The sequence below is a fragment of the Toxorhynchites rutilus genome, chromosome 3 (genome assembly GCF_029784135.1).
Source record: "Toxorhynchites rutilus septentrionalis strain SRP chromosome 3, ASM2978413v1, whole genome shotgun sequence".
In the NCBI taxonomy this organism is placed as follows: domain Eukaryota; kingdom Metazoa; phylum Arthropoda; class Insecta; order Diptera; family Culicidae; genus Toxorhynchites; species Toxorhynchites rutilus.
In genome coordinates, this window is record NC_073746.1 from 278,131,389 (window position 1) to 278,144,813 (window position 13,425).

A 13,425-nucleotide genomic window follows, 5' to 3' on the forward strand; every position below is an offset into this window, starting at 1 on the left:
AACGCTTTACATCAAACACATCAGTGACGTAAATGAAGTACATTGAAATAAGATGGTTTGAATGATTTGATTTTTATTATTGTTGTCGGCGGTCATCGTCTAAAACGCTCAATTCTGTATGCCATAGCTTTTATTGCCACATATTCGTTTGATCGTCATGAACGAATGGATCAAAAACGTAAAACAATTCAAAAATACTTACAACATATTAGTTATTGTTTATTCAATCACCAAAATATTCACTAGAAATAAGTTATTTGGTAGAACAACGTTTGTCGGGTCAGCTAGTTGTATTATAAATTCGTGTCTTTAAAAAAATAAATAAAAAGCACATATTTTATAGGTGTGCATGTATTTATCCAATTTATTCTGCCTAAAAATTTCATTTTCCCGGAAGTTTTTCAATTTTTCATCGGAAACCTGGTCAATGTGCTTTTTATGCTGCCGAAAGAGTCGAAGGTCCCCCTAAAGAGATATTTTCCGGGATAATTCAAAGGTACAGTATCCGTTGAATACGGCGGGTAAACTAGTGCATCCCAGCCAAAAACCTACTTTTTTACCGAGATGTTAAAGATGTATGAGGTTTAGCATTATCCTATTGGAACACGACGCCTTTCCTAATGAACGTTTTATCTGGATGCACCGCTGTTCTTAATTTGTACTGTTGCGAGCAGTACTACTTGTTTAAATTTATCGATTGGGTTATTGGTAGAAGATCATAATACAGACATTATTTTGAATCCCACAAGACATAGAACATTACATTCTTCGGGGAAAGACTGGCTTTGGTGGTGGTGGTTATTTTTTTTTCGTAATTCCTTTTTCGTCACTCGACATGAGAATATTGAATCATGATTCTAGTAATCTTCTATATATATATAAAAATCTCGTGTAACGATGTTCGTGGTCGAACTCCTTCGCAACGGCTCGACCGATTTTTATGAAATTATGCTCAAAAAACTTACTAGGGATGAGAATAGGTCGTAAACGATATATGATACCGCTAGGATACCGATAACCGTATGTTTAATATCGAATAGGGTGGCCCTATGCAGAAAAAAAGGATTTTTCTGAATATTTTTTTTGTATTGTTTTTGTTTTCCTAAATTTGTTATAAAAATGCATGTAACCTTCAATTTTCACTGCCATCACCTATTTTTAATAGCGATTTTAGTATTTTGGTATAAACTATGTCCAAATAATTGATCCATAGTTTTCCAAACAGAACAAATATATATTTAGGTTGTTCAATGACAGATGGCTACGTCATCTTCATCGAACTATCATCCACACATACTCCTGTAACATCAGTTCGGCTAAAACCAGGTGCATCGTCGGCGAACTGGAAGCCTTTTTGAATGAGCACAATTAATTATTTACATCCTTCATATTATACATGCTCGGATTCCAAGGTGACAACCAATCATCAATTCTGATAAAACAACTGGAGAACATGTGTGTAGATGCGCATGTTGTTGAAGACTTCGCTGGAATCCTGGTAGAAGACTGCACAGCGACTCGAGTAATCGTGATTCGAAGAAGAAACAATAATCTGGAGTTCATCGTTGACACACATCTTCTTTTTCAATGATACTAACATTCCTAAAGTTCCTTATGTTCGCTGTCTGAACGTAGAATTACTTGCGAACACTAGAGAGGTAGAGAGCGACCGACTGTGATTTCTACGACACAATAAACAGAATACATTCACTTGCGAGACGCTGTCATGAGCAACGCCGACCCAGCTTTTGCTATTACCATCACGTTTGTTCAAACAAAAAATGAAGTCTTCGGTGACCAGTTACAACATCAACCCGATCGCCATCTTGAAACGCAATCCGATATAGATATCATTGGGCTTCGTGTTTCGTGTTCCGTGCGAAAAAGGAAGAGAAATTCCGGGTGAAATAAACACGCTTTTAAAACAACAATTATTATGAAAATAGACCCTACCGAAAAAAATATATATGAAAATATGCTCTAATATGAACTCTATGTAACAGAATAACACATTCTCTGCAAATGGGAAAAAATCTAGAACAAGAATTGTCTCTGATAATGATTTCATATTATGAATAAAGTTTTTGCAGGAATGCAAAGAGATTTATAGAAAAATAGTTAAGTTAGCGTCAGGACTTTGTCCTTATAGTATGTAAACAACATCGAGTAATAATTTCCATTCAATTTTTAATAATTTAAAATTATTTTCGAGTCTGCTAATGATGGATTATGAGTGACTGTACGATACTGTTACCACAAACATGATTCATGGCCCGATGTTGATCTAAAACTTGTATCGCCTTGATGAAAATTGTACAAAGTGTTTTCCCAAAGATTTCACCAACGACACGAACGCAAGCGTAGGCGGATGTCCAAAGATTTCGCCAACGTACTGATAATGGCGGACAACCATTCACAAATATCAACAACGCAGCATTGACATTCACAATCGTTGGGTAGTACACAGCGTCAGAGTCGAAATTATTTGAATGGATTGCAATTATGCATTCTAAAATCCGTTCGACTCAAGTCCAATCGAGCTGCGCAAATGTGTCAACCTTGCGACGCAATTCGACATAGACAACATTAAGCTCCGTGTTCCATTTCTGTGAAGCAAAAATGCAAAATGGATATTCTGGAGGAATAAACACGCTTTCAAACCAATTTTTTTAAATGAAAGTTAATTCTACGTATCATAAATGGGTAGTTGAGTTCTGCAAATCGATGAAGAGCAATAAATACAATTGCAAGTTCGTGAACAAATGAAGCAATATGGCTGTGTTTCAAATTCAGAATACCGATGTGAATTCTCCTCGATGAAATGACAACGACGCAATAATGCGCTACCAAATTCGTCGGTACATCACCTCCAATAAAGTTGTCTGGCGTATCTTTGGCTTTCCAATTTATAAACGGGTTCTAACAGTTATAAATTTAGCCGTCCATCTTGAAAACAGCAAACGTATATTTTTTACCAAATAATGTATACGGCAGAACAACGTTTGCCGGGTCAGCTCGTCTATATATATATAAAACTCGTGTCACGGTCTTTGTTACCGAACTCCTCCGAAACGATTCGACCGATTTTGATGAAATTTCGCACAAAAAACTTGGTAGGCATAAGAATAGGTTGCAACCTATATATTGTATCGCTAGGATACCGATTACCATATATTAATACCAAATAGGGTGATCCTGTGCAGAAAAAAAAGTTTTTTCCGAATAATTTTTTTCTTTAATTTGACTTTATACCATACATATAAACTCAAATTTTAAACCCACTTCCCTATTTTTGATCACGATTTTAGTATGTTTGTGTGAACAATATTCAAATATTTTAACCATTGTTCGTTTTTATTCAATAGCGCTAACATTTCCAACATTCGCCTTCTCATCGTAGTATTACTTGCATCAATTTTACTTAGTACTTAGTTGAGATTTCTTTACCAAACAACACGCCTTGAACGTGTTTTGAGTGGCAAGCTTTAGAATGTGTGTGTGACTACGATGCAAGTCAGAAGAAATATTATTGACAAAAAAGTCCCGACCGTTCTGAAGAACAAGATGAATACTGCATAAACATTAGACAACGTGATCCTGCCACAGGTACTCCATTCATTATGAACATCATTACTCATTTTGAAATAATATTTATGAATAGCTATATCAAACTAATAAAATATGGATTTTATGTGTATCGTATGATGTCATTATATGATATCGTGAGCTGTACCAACAATTCATGGTCAGCATGTACGTGAAGGTAGAGAGCGAACGACTGCGATTCCTACGACCTAATCAACATAAGTGGTTTGAGTAAGGATACATTCATTTGGGAAATGAGTCGAAATTATTTGAATGGATTGCAATTTTGCATTCTAAAATCCGTTCGACTCAAGTCCAATCGAGCTGTGCAAATGTGTCAACCTAGAGATTTCACCAACGACACGATCGCAAGCGTAAGCAAATATCTAATATTTCAACGCATAAGTGCTGTTAATGTCATTCAAAAATATCATCAACGCAGACATTGAAATTGAAAATCGTTGAGTAGTACCCTATTCGTCTCAGCTGAGCAAAGAGCAATTAATAAATACATCTGCAAGTCCGTGGATAAAAGAAGTGGCAATATGGCTGTGATTTTGAATTAGAATACCGCTGTGAATACTCCTCGATTGAACGACAACAACGAATTGATGCGGTTCCAAATAAGAACGATACATCAGCTCCATTGGTGTCTGGCGTATCGTTGGCTTTCCAATTCATGAACGAGACTCAGCAGTTATTAGTTTAGCTGTACATATTGAAAAAGCGAAGCGCGTATTTTCCTCCAACGAGACAGCATTTGAACGATATGAATATTGATTTTCTTTATTTCATTTTCAACTTTACGACAAAAATGTATTACTTTTTTCTCTTTACATTTAACTTCTGAGAAATCAAATATATCAGTTACATTCATGAAATACATTGCATCAGAAAACATCATGCCAACTTCCGTTGAAATCGTTTCATCCGTTCTTTTTGTCGATCACGTTCGAATACTTTTGTAGATCGCTTGAATACGCTTAAAATAAATTAGTTATGTTTTATTTACCAACCAAAATATTCTCTAGAAATAATTTAAATGGCAGAACAATGCCGGGTCAGTTAGTGCTTTGATATAATTGAAAACGGATTCACACGACAATCATGAAAAAATTGGTGTAAATAATTCGATTCGACAAAAAAGTAATCCGTAATTCCGTAATTGATTGACGGAATGTACGAAAACATTATAAAATAAAACAAGTTGTGTGAATGCCAAAATTCAATAAAAAATTAAGTGTAGATAGTGTTTGACCCAGTGTTTAATTCAAAATAAAAAATAGTTGGAATATCAAAGTTGAATTCCTCAGAACGTAGTGTGTGTAATATTTAGCAGTTTGAGCATTTTATTGTGTGGTTTGGATCGTATTCCGATTTCAATTATATTCAACGATGTCAGAGTTGGGGCTATTCCCATGGTAGCTAAAATTAAAAATACCGATTCTGTGCTATGCGATCAGCATATTAATTTTCTGCACAGTCTTTTGCCTTTTGCAAGCTCTGTCATCACCTAAACATTCACCGCAATCACCCCGTCCGGGAAGAAAGAATTATCTCGCTTAGCACGTATTGCGTATAATGGTTCTCTCCACTTTGCAATTTAGAACCGCTTTACGCCACGGTATGGATTTAGACATAATTTTTCAACAACAAACTTTTTTTTTCTCCTCTACCAAACGACAAACAACGCTACAACGCTAAACCGACGAAACAAATTGCTTCCCGGCGGCTTTCGGCTACAAGAGGGTATCCCCTAATAGGGGACCCCTATTGCTGGGGGAAAGTAAATAAAAAAGGACGAGGACGAAGCAATGTCACGTCTTCTATTTGCTTTTTCGGGAGTGTTATTCATTCCTTCGTCTGTTTTATTGTTTCTCCCTCTTGGTCTTTGCTTTCTTTGATACGATGTTGTTACTTGCAAGTTATCAAGATTCTTTAATATTTTTCTTCGTATTTTGTTCCACCAACTTGAATGATTACCGAAGACTGTTCACAGAAATTAATTTTCTTCTGGTAGGGTTTATTTTTCAGGGTGACCGAAAATTTATCGAATTTATTTGTCCCAATCTAACATTCTATCAAAAGCATTCTGAAATTTACGGTTTTATGCGTTGATTGATTGAAATGACACCGAGAATTTCAAAGAATGCTGAAATTATTTAGGGTTATTTCATTATACAAAAACTATTAATTCTTCAGATTTAGAATATTTATCCATCCATATCCTTTCGAAGCCCGGCTTATTGCAATGCGGACGCTTCTTCGCGCTCATAACATCATTAAAACATGGTTGCTGTTGAGATGACTGTTTTAACAAATGATGTGGCTCGAGCGACTCGAAACAAAAATCCACACTGTCATAGCAGTTTTTATCGCACGGTGTGGAATCCTGAACTTCAGACGACTCCGATTCAAAAACCTGGTAAGTTTTCAAGAACTTTTCTAGCAAAACATATCTTGGCTAAGACTAGAAAATATAGCCTTAAAGTCACCGAAATCTCCTGGAATGTCATCTTGCAACTTTGCGAATTAATAATCACTACTAATTTTTGATTGGGAGAAAAAAAATCCATCTTCTCGATAGCAGGCTGTAGTGATCGATATCTCGCGTAATATTGATCATACAATTTGGCTTGTTGAAAAGGCGACATTCGACACTAAAAAATAATTTGCTGTTTTTTGTTTGTCCATTCAGTTGTGAGTTACAGGGTGTTAATAATGGAAGTCAACAGAGAGAAAGTGCTCTCGTGGCTGAGTGGTTAGCGCCACACCTAACATGCCGGGGGTTCGGGGAGTATTTTTCGTCAGAAATTTACTCCAAATTGCACTGAGGCTACTTGGCATAGAAATCTCAACTAAGTACTAGTAAAAAGAAAAAGAGAGAAAATTCTGTCTGTTATAAAAGCGAAAATGCAAGCCAGGCCGCTGAACTTGTGAATGGTGTTTATGGTGCCGATACTGTAACAGTAAAATACGTGCAATTTAATTTTTTTATTTGAATTTATTTTTTTTATTTTTTTGGGGCAATACACTAAATTCAGATCTCTACTGTCAACAAACGGATCGTTTGAAGATAGCGATTGTTCAGAAACGTCCATAATTGGCCAATAGAAGAGGTCTTGTGTTCTATCAATACAACACAAGGCCACACAACTCCGGGAGCTTGATTGGGATGTTTTAATGCATCCACTCATTTGACTATACGGACCGGGCACCAGGTGATTACAACTTTTTTCTAGCATTGAGAAAACTTCCTGAGTGATAAGAAATTGAGATCAAGAGAAATCAATAAGGACCAATCATTCTATGAGAGAGGCATTATGAAGCTACCTTTAGAATGGCAGCAAATTTTACAATAAAACGGTGCATATTTCACCCAAATCGGACAATCCGAAGCATATTAAAAAAGTTTTGAATTTCACGCACAAATAATGGATTACTTTTTCCCCAACCTTATATATTCTAGCAGTTCGTTTTTATCACGTCAACTGAATCACTGAAAGGTTGTAAACAATATCACACAGCCTTAGCTGTCATAAAATATTGAAACGAGGGGTTACTCAAAGGTTTTGAATGAATTGAATATTTTTTTTGGGTGTGGACTTTCATTTTTGTCTTCGCATATTTGCACACTTCGAAGAAACTTGTTGATTACTTAAAGGGGAAAAAGTTAGTATACAATTCTATGAAATTACGGTAGTAGTTTTTCAAGAAATAGTTTATTAATTGGGAAAAGTTTTTGATAATGCAAGGTGGGCTTTTTATGCCTATCACCTATAAGATCGTAATTGAAGACATATAACATCATTTTATTAATTTGACACAACAAGATTGTTATTGTTTATTTCAAGACGGATCTATGGTGCGGTCGCTTGGTCACTAAGTGTATTAGGGAAGCAGTATCTGAAAACAGTACGAATGAAAGCGTTTACCCTAAACATGGGAGAGAAAGGTTAATCACAAGCGTTCGAAATTCTACGTTCTCTTAATTAGTTCAGTGGTATTCAGCTGCTGATAGTACTTGTACGTTCGTTTAAAAACAAAACACAATAAAATTTCAAGATGGCTGCAGAGTGGTTTTGTTGTATTGACCAATCTGGTAGCGCCTTGGTTTATTTCGTTTTGCAAGGTTGCCAAGTTGGCTTACAAATAGTATCCATTTATGTAAAACTTCACCCTGAATAAATTAAAAGAACAAATTGTTCTCAGACAAATGAACAAAGATTCTTTAAAATTGGGTTCGTTCTTATGAAATTCCTGGGTTATCAATTAACGAAACTATTTGACTCTTTTTGACAGATAAAATTCGATCAACGTGTACTGATCGAATATATTGGACACAAAACACGACAGGCAAATATAAGTTATTCGATGCCAACAATATTTTTCCGGTTACCGGTAAGGTTACTTTAAATGTTTAAGTCAATTTGTTTCCTTGTTTGATGTTTGACATTGTTTGCCATCGTTGATAATTGAAGAGTGGCAAACAAAATAGTGTTTGTACAATTTTCAAACCAAACTTTATCTGTCAAAAAGTGTCAAAAATTTGACCTCTGGACAAATAGTGTACAGCCACATTGGTTTGTTTGATTGGGATGACTTTCTTTTGTTTAGGACACAGTTAAATAAGTAAAAATCAGAAACCAGGAATGACGTATCCAGTTGCATCTCTTTTGTATCATATGTGCGAGTTTTAAGTGCTCCAGCATTATATTCCAGATAGACGTGCGAGCTAGCTGCTGTTTAAAATTCCAAACAAGCAGAGTTCGAATCCCATCGGAGAAATTTTTTAGACCATCGCAACCAACCATCTTTAAGATATATAATCCCTCCCACTAAAAGCCAATTGAATAGTCTCTAGCTGACCCAGTAAACTTCGTCCCACCCAAAATTTGTGTTTTCTTATCATTACCTTCAAACATTCACGTTCTCTTACTAAGCGCACGTTCATGAGTACAATCGCAGAACTGTTCATTGATTGATCTCCTAATAGACCCCGTTCCATTTACCTTCTACTATAAAATTCCTAGTACTTCTACCAAAACTCATCATTATAATATCAGATTATTTTCAGACACAATTCTCGTTCAAGATTTTTCAACCACTTACAAATAACATGTTTCTCCGTAACATGTAATAAATGTTTGACACAGAAAGTATGATAGAACCCTCCCCTCTTCTCCCCTTTGACTGTCTAACCACCATAGAAATATTGATTGCACCCTAAAACCTCCATATGTCTAATTTGGTTTCATTTGCCTGATTAATTCTCGCGTAATGTAGAAATTTGTGTTTCATTTGTATGGCAGCCCCCCCCCACCAGAGAGGGGAGTGGAGTATCTAATCACCATATAATCATTTATTGCACCCTAAAACCTCCACATGCCAAATTTGGTTTCATTTGCCTGATTAATTTTCGAGTAATGCAGAAATTTGTGTTTCATTTGTATGGCAGCCCCCCCACCAGAGAGGGGAGAGGAGTATCTAATCACCATATAATCATTTATTGCACCCTACAACCTCCACATGCCAAATTTGGTTTCATTTGCCTGATTAATTTTCGAGTAATGCAGAAATTTGTGTTTCATTTGTATGGCAGCGCCCCCCTCCCCCTTCGAGAGGGGGTGGAGTGTCTAACCACCGTAAAAACATTTATTGCACCCTAAAACCTTCACATGCCAACTTTGGTTTCGTTTGCTTGGTTAATTTCCGAGTAATGCAGAAATTTGTGTTTCATTTGTATGGCAGCCCCCCCCCCCCTTAGAGAGGGGGGAGGGGTCTCAAAATATCACGAAAACCTTCCCCGGCCCCAAAAACCCCTACATACCAATTTTCATGTCGATCGGTTCAGTAGTTTCCGAGTCTATAAGAATCAGACAGACAGACAGACATCACTCCATTTTTATATATATATAGATAGATAGATATATAGATAATAACCTCACAAATATTTTCCGACATTTGCTCTGTCTGTAATAAATCTTATATTCGCATGACAATAGTTGAATAAAAGGCAATAATAAGTTGTATATTTATCCAAACCAATTCGCAAGTATTTGCAGTCGTTGTATATTGCCTCCACCTCTGGATGTATATGCTAGTTAGGTGCAGCATATATTATCCAAAATATGGAGTATATGATAATGTATATGCGTTTGTTATACAATTTAATCATTATTCGTTATACGTTTGCTGGATAGTTCCGTAGTCCTAAGTAAACTGAGCGGTCGTGTCCCAGGCATCAATCGAGATGTCGAGACCAGAGAAACCCTAACTGTTTACATTATTTCTGGCCGAAACATTTTTTTACAAACTTACAGAACTTCAGGAATCTTCGTTCTTTTTTCGCTTTTGAGATGCAGTAGAGCGCCGATTATCAACGAACGTGATTTCACAAAATATTTCATTCGCAGATAATCGAGGTTTTATTGTAGAGATGTGATATATTGTTTGCACATTTTTGCTGTTTTGCATGTCGAATCTTTTTTTTCATGTTTGTACCTCATTTAATTTTTTTTATTGCCTTATCCGCAATTTTCGTTATCAACGGTGACCTTACCACTCTATTCCGCAGACAATCGGGTTTTACTGTATCAATTTTTTTTCGACCTACCAAATTGAATGATTCGCCTCAAATCAACCATGCGTCTCCATTAATTTGATATAATTATGGACCGATGGAGACGTGTAAGTGATTCGAGATGAACATAGAACTTGACAGTTTAAAAAGTATTCGCTGTTAATTTTAAAATGATTTTTTTTTATTTGAAAATAAATTATATTCATGTATATATTGGCCATTGTTTTCTTATGTCTCAAAATATTTTTCCATCGTCAGTGTTCTGCAGAAACCAAAATAAATGGTAGTCAGCCGATGTGTCCCTGTGTCCTGGCTATACGATAGATGCATCTTAACATCCCAACCAAACTCCCTCAGTTTTTCGGCACATCATCAAATATATGTGTGGTGTCGCGTTCTTATGATAGAAGACAACCCTTTTTCAACCCTTCAACATCCCTTACGGGGTGAATTACGTTTCATTTCAAACAATAAAAATTGTTTGCTTCACGAGATTATTCCATCTTTATCATAACCTTTCACAACGGCCAGAGCCAGTTTCGAGAAAGTGCTTCACTGAAACTTCTTCGCTCCAGCTGACTGCACTAACGGCACTGTGACGCAACACTACCATATCAAATATTTAATAACCCATTTCCCATAGTCATTAAAGTACTTTCTTCCGCTTTCGTCTTGGCCGTGGACGATAAAAATTGAAGCCATAAAAAAGCTCAAGAAAGTTGGGGACTGTAAGAGCTTACTCACGTGCTGCCAAGCGATACGCGAGATTTAGTTTACACTCCTCTACGCTTGTTACGAGTTCCGTAATCCTTTGAAAGAAGCACTTGACAAAGATGACGATGATAACGATAGTGGTGCTTTTTTTTCCTTATTTCTGTTGGCTTCGGTTGTTATTTACTCAAAGTGTCTCGTGGTAATCCTCTGTTTATTACAGCTCACTAGTCAGTAATCCGTACTTCATATCATTTTCTACACCACCCAGTGTAGAACCCAGGATTACACTCTTCCCTGGTTAGATCCATATGCCATTCTAGACGCACATCACATCAATTACACTCTTCTCGATTGCTGACACAAGTACAATTATTTCAGAAGTACTCTTGTGGAACGCTTATTTTACGCTTTTGTGCACTTCACTGATGGCTGATTATCATTGCATCTGCGGAATCGAAGGCAAAACAACACCATAATTTCCGATGAACTTGACACCGCTTTGTGGAACTAACGCTGGTTCATTGGTGGCATCGATTCGCCGATTTGGATCACGTCAATTCGACCTTCTACGAACACGTTTATTGGTAAGCGTCGAATGTTTTGCACTTTGACAGAAGATCCCAAACTAACTTTTTCTGTGATAAACACTGAGAGGAGATTTTTCTCGGGAAAACAACACCCTTAAGCACTCATTTTTTGTATACTTGACACGCATACATGCAGGACGAAACGGGGAAATTCCTCCAAATCACTAGAACACGGTCGCTGTGTTTTAATCCATCGCCTGTCGGAATGGCTCGAATTTTCCTGCCACTCTTTGGACCAAGCCAACTCACAATTAATCACCAGTTTGGGGCGGCCAATTCCAGATTACACAAACAGTCCCAGCCCAACATGATGTGAGATTTGTTTTTCTTCGCCCGAGGGCACTCACCAAAATCAGGCGAGAAAAGAGAAAATATCCATCGCCAGCATCCGTCACTTTTTGCAGCCTCTATCTCGCGCTGTCATCCACCAGCAGCAGCAACACTCCCCAAAATCGGGTAAAAAATTGATTTTGTATCATATTTCACTGCAGGCTACGAAATGGGATCCACCCCGGAAGAATGGTGAAAAAACTCGTTCTGGGATTCCAATCGTAGCCTAACCGATAAGCGCCAATTCTTTCACACACATACACTAGTCACAACTAATTTTCCGCAGCCCTGCTTCCCACCGTCAGACCAAATGACAGCGCTCAGCATCGGCAGGCAGGTCGCCGTCTTCACTTGCCTTATCTTTGCTGCGGTGGGTGGTCTGATTATCCACAACCAAACGCCAACCATTCAAGGGGGAATGATGGCAGCACCTGGGAGGACGACTACGCGTGACTACCGCAACAGTACAATCATGCAGCAAGCACGAACACCCGAAGACTGACACGACAGGACCCAGTGCAAGTCTCAGTGGCGGTGGCGACCACTCCATGACGCGAGGTGAGCGAGCTTGTTCGTCCAGGAGGAGCGCATGTGCCACGCTCCTGTGCCCTGTGCTTCAGAAGGCTCGGCATTGCTTGAGAGACACAGCATCTCGAAACGCTAGCCGCAGGGGATTCCCACAGCAGGACATCTCACAGCATTCACGCGCTTGGCGTTTGTTGGACATGCGTCGTGCGTGTGTTGTGTTATATTCTCAGCTTTTGTGCGGGATGTTCTGCTGCATAGGTCAATCGGGAAACTGCCGCCTTGATTCAACTTCAAATTTTGTCCTCTTGAAGTTTTTGTACCTCTCAAATTTAGTTAAATGTTTAAGCCTAAATTATATATGAAGTACTTTATATTTTATATTTGAAGCCCTGGAATGTTCAATATTTTTGAAAACAATCATTTATTACAACTTGCTGATGTAGGTTTTTGTTTCAATCGCCATTACTGTTACTGTGAGTCTGACACTTTTGACATTTTGATTTATAACATTCAATGAGCTTAAAAATAACAAAAAAATGTTCTATCTTCCCATAATAAAAGGGTGTCCCACATCAAATTTGAAAACGGAAAAAAACGCTGTAGAAAATGACCCATTGGGTATTTTCTCCTGAAAATTTAGGTAAAAGTAGTTCAGAGTGAATTGTTTACACTGTATTTTTATCGCTGTCAGTATTTCGAAAATTGAGAAAAATGATTTTTTTTACGTAATCTTGGATACATTTCCTGTCATCGTACGTAGGATTTTTTCAAAATATTGATTTTTGACGAAATGGCGACATTTTTGTGAAAAAAATTGCGTTTTTCCTCAAAAAATCAATACAAAAACATTCATCAGAGTTTTATTTTTCAAAATATAAAAAAAAATCCTACGTACGATGACAGGAAATTTAGTGGAGAATTTCGGAAAAACTATTTCAACAAAATCGGGTGGATCGTTCCGGAGGTAGAACTCCCACCAGTTTGCAAAACTTAGTTTCGAGAAAAACACGTTTCAAATTTTGGATCAGCGCTTCTTACGCGATGACTTATGTCCACTAATTGGCTTGTCACTTCGGAATGGAGCATCAGACCTAGGAT

General features: G+C 37.3%; 1 protein-coding gene across 2 annotated transcripts in view; it reads right to left on the minus strand.

Moving 5' to 3' along the window:
* Positions 1–12,286, minus strand: part of LOC129774724 (neuroligin-2) — a 217,404-nt gene extending 205,118 nt beyond the window's left edge. Inside the window, exon 1 of one of the 2 annotated variants that reach the window (XM_055778637.1) lies at positions 10,913–12,286. The gene's annotated coding sequence lies outside the window, so the exon portion shown is untranslated. Of the gene's footprint in view, positions 1–10,908 lie in introns of both variants that reach the window. The other variant, XM_055778638.1, reaches the window with a different exon arrangement.
* Between the last annotated feature and the right edge of the window lie 1,139 nt (positions 12,287–13,425).